Source organism: Primulina tabacum, unplaced genomic scaffold (assembly GCF_025594145.1).
Source record: "Primulina tabacum isolate GXHZ01 unplaced genomic scaffold, ASM2559414v2 Contig744, whole genome shotgun sequence".
NCBI classification, from domain to species: Eukaryota; Viridiplantae; Streptophyta; class Magnoliopsida; order Lamiales; family Gesneriaceae; genus Primulina; species Primulina tabacum.
The window spans coordinates 51,373-55,804 of NW_027459885.1; the positions used below are offsets into that span (position 1 = coordinate 51,373).

Genomic DNA, 4,432 nt, shown 5'->3' on the forward strand with positions numbered 1-4,432 from the left:
AAATCCATATTTGCATCTAAGAGAATTTGAGGAAGTTTGTAACACTTATAATGATCAAAATTGTAGCATGGATATAGTTCGATTAAAGCTTTTCCCTTTTTCTTTAAAAGATAAAGCTAAAACATGGCTACAAAATTTAAGATCAAGTTCAATAAGATCATGGGAAGAAATGCAACAACAATTTCTCAAAAAGTTTTTCCCTTCCCATAGAACAAACTCTTTTAAAAGACAAATTACAACTTTTTCTCAAAAACAAGGAGAAACGTTTTATCAATGTTGGGATAGATATAAAGAATTACTTAATACATGCCCACATCATGGTTTTGAAACATGGAGAATAGTTTCTCACTTTTATGAAGGTCTAATACCTAAAGATAGGCAAATGATAGAATTCATGTGTAATGGAACTTTTGAAGATAAAAACCCAAATGAAGCTATGGAATATTTGGATTCATTAGCAGAAAATGCTCAAAATTGGGATAATATAGGCACAGAACCACCAACAACTAAAAACAATAATTCAACAAATGGGGGTGGTATCTATAATCTTAAAGATGATATAGATATTCAAGCTAAACTTGCATCTTTAGCAAGAAAAATTGAGTCATTAGAAATGAAAAAGAGTGGTCAATTAAAAATTCAAGAAATTGTTTGTCATATATGTGATACACATGAATGCTACAAAAGATTGTCCAACATTACCTTCATTTAAAGAATGTCTCCATGAACAAGCAAATTATGTTAACAATTATAAAAAACCAATACTAGATCCTTTTTCACCATCATATAATCCTGGATGGAAAAATCATCCTAATTTTAGTTGGAGGAATGATAATAATGCACAACCGTCACAACAATATTTTCAAAATAACCAAAATCATCAAGGTTATATTCCTTATGTTACACCTCCAAGAAAAAACTTTGAAGATGTAATTCATGCATTTATCCAAAAGCAAGAGTCTATCAATATTCAAAACAGTCAATCTATGAGTGATTTGAAAGAAACTCTTGCAAAATTTGCATCTGCACTTAATATTCATGAAAAAGGAAAATTTCCATCTCAACCTCAACCTAATCCTAAAAATCAAAATCAAGAATTAAAAAATGAAAAAATTGATCAAATAAAATCTGTTATTACCCTTAGAAGTGGTAAAATAGTTAATGATCCATATAGTAATGAAAACAAGGATCATTTAAAATCAAAGAGTAAGGATGATAATCCTGATACTTTTGAGAATGATGATACCTTAAATTTTAAGAATAATATGGTGAAGATAAATCATCTGAAATAGTAAATAAGTCAAATAAACCTCCACCATTTCCTCATGCATTAACAAATCATAAAAAACAAAAAAGTGATTCTGATATCTATGAAGTTTTTAAACAAGTGAAGATAAATATTCCATTATTAGATGCTATTAAACAAGTACCTTCTTATGCAAAATTTTTAAAAGACTTATGTACTGTAAAGAGAAAATTGCATGTGAAGAAAAACATTCTTGGCTGAACAAGTAAGTTCTATTCTTCAAAATAATTCTAGTTTAAAATATAAAGATCCTGGTTGTCCAACAATTTCATGTATTATTGGAGAAAATAAAATTAAAAAAGCTTTGTTGGATTTGGGAGCAAGTGTGAATTTACTTCCTTATTCAGTTTATGAAAAACTTAATTTAGGAGAATTAAAACCCACTTCTGTTACTCTCTTACTGGCGGATAGGTCAATCAAAATACCTAGAGGTATTGTAGAAGATGTGTTGGTTCAAGTTGATAAATTCATATATCCTGTAGATTTTATTGTTTTGGATACACAACCAATAGAAGTACATAATGAAATTCCAGTAATATTGGGACGACCATTTCTAGCAACTTCAAATGCTTTAATTAATTGTCGAAATGGAATAATGAAATTGTCTTTTGGAAATATGACTCTAGAACTTAATGTGTTCAATTTATGTAAACAACCAAGTATTAATGAATATGATAATGAAATTGAACAATTGTGGAAGAAAATATACAAGAAGAAAACTTAAATCAACAATCTGAAGTTTTTTCAATAGAAAGTTTTGAGTCTAAAAATAATTTTAAAGAAGATGATAATACAAAACTTGAATTAAAAGTTTTACCATTAGAATTGAAATATGTATTTCTTGGTGAAAATAAAACATTTCCTGTTGTAATTTCTTCCACTCTTTTGCCAAATCAAGAAGAAGATTTGATTAAATTACTTAAAAAATATAAATGCAATTGGATGGACTTTGAAAGATATAAAAGGTATGAATCCTTTAATTTGTACACATAAAATTCACTTGGAAGAAAATGCTAAAACATATCAACAACCACAAAGAAGGTTAAATCCACATATGAAGGAAGTTGTTAAGAATGAAGTATTAAAACTATTAGACGCTGGAATTATCTATCCAATTTCAGATAGTAAATGGGTAAGTCCAACACAAGTAGTACCTAAAAAGTCCGGCATCACTGTTATAAAAAATGAAAAGGGAGAGTTATTACAAGCTAGGATTCCATCTAGTTGGCGTATGTGTATTGATTATAGAAAATTAAATGATGCAACTAGAAAAGATCATTTCCCACTACCATTTTTAGATCAAATTCTAGAAAAAGTAGCAGGAAATTCTTATTACTGTTTTCTTGATGGGTATTCGGGTATTATCAAATACCTATATCATTAGAAGATCAAGAAAAAACTACTTTTACTTGTCCTTTCGGAACTTTTGCATTTAAAAGAATGCCATTTGGTTTATGTAATGCTCCGGCTACTTTTCAAAGATGCATGTTAAGTATTTTCAGTGATATGATTGAAGAATATGTAGAAGTTTTTATGGATGATATAACTGTTTTTGGAAACTCATTTGAAAATTGTCTTAAAAATCTAGAAGAAGTATTAAAAAGATGTGAAGAAAAAAATCTTGTTTTAAATTGGGAAAAATGTCATTATATGGTTAAATCTGGGATTGTTTTAGGACATGTGATATCTGAAAAAGGAATTGAAGTTGATAAAGCCAAAGTTGATGTTATTGCTAATTTAACATCACCAAAAACGGTCAAAGAAGTTCGATCATTCTTGGGTCATGCAGGATTTTATAGAAGGTTTATAAAAAATTTCAGCATAATATCTAAACCAATTTCAAATCTTTTAACAAAAGATACACAATTTGAATGGACTCAGAAATGTGAAAATGCTTTTAAAAAAATTATTAATCTTTTAGTTACATCACCTATTTTACAACCTCCAGATTGGTCTTTACCATTTGAATTAATGTGTGATGCAAGTGATTATGCTATAGGAGCTGTGTTAGGACAAAGAAAAGAAGGAAAACCTTATGCAATCTATTATGCTAGTAGAACCTTAAATAGTGCCCAAATAAATTATTCAACTACTGAAAAAGAATTACTTTCAGTAGTATTTGCATTAGATAAGTTTCGATCTTATTTAATTGGTTCTACTACTATTGTTTACACCGATCATTCTGCCATAAAATATTTATCAAATAAACAAGATGCTAAGCCAAGATTAATACGGTGGATTTTATTGTTACAAGAATTTGATATTATAATTAAAGATAAAAAAGGAAAAAAAATGTTGTAGCCGATCATTTATCTAGAATAATGACTGAATCATCTCATAATGAAATACCAATAAATGAAAATTTTCCAGATGATCAGTTGTTTTATGCTACTATTATGCCCTGGTTTGCTAACATTGTAAATTTTCTTGTGACAAATAAAATGCCTTCTCATTGGAATTCACAGGATAAGAATAAATTCTTGATAGAAGTTAAAAAATTTTATTGGGATGATCCTTACTTATTTAAGTATTGTCCTGACCAAATTTTCGACGATGCATACCCGACAATGAAGTAAGTAATGTTATTAAATTTTGTCATTCTGAAGCATGTGGAGGTCATTTTTCATCCAATAAAACAGCTACAAAAATCTTACAATGTGGATTTTATTGGCCGTCTTTATTCAAAGATACGCATTTATTTTGCAAATCTTGTGAAAACTGTCAGAAGATGGGATCAATTTCAAAACGAAACATGATGCCTTTAAATCCAATCATAATTATTGAAATATTTGATAGTTGGGGGATAGATTTTATGGGTCCATTTCCATTATCTTTTGGATATAAGTACATTTTAGTCGCTGTTGATTATGTTTCAAAATGGATTGAAGCAATTGCATGTAGAACTAATGATCATAAAGTTGTTATAAAATTTTTAAAAGAAAATATTTTTAGCCGATTTGGAATACCTAGAGCAATAATTAGTGATGGGGGAAGTCATTTTATAAATAAATCATTTTCTCTTTGTTAAGAAAATATGGCATTACACATAAAGTTTCTACCCCATATCATCCTCAAAGTAATGGTCAAGTTGAACTTGCAAATAGAGAAATAAAACAAATTTTAGAA

At 28.5% G+C, this 4,432-nt stretch overlaps 1 non-coding gene across 1 annotated transcript; it reads right to left on the minus strand.

Annotated features, from left to right (window-relative positions):
* Positions 1-213: 213 nt before the first annotated feature.
* Positions 214-324, minus strand: LOC142534949 (small nucleolar RNA R71). Its single transcript, XR_012817297.1, has one exon. It is a non-coding gene; the product is annotated as a small nucleolar RNA R71 (small nucleolar RNA).
* Between the last annotated feature and the right edge of the window lie 4,108 nt (positions 325-4,432).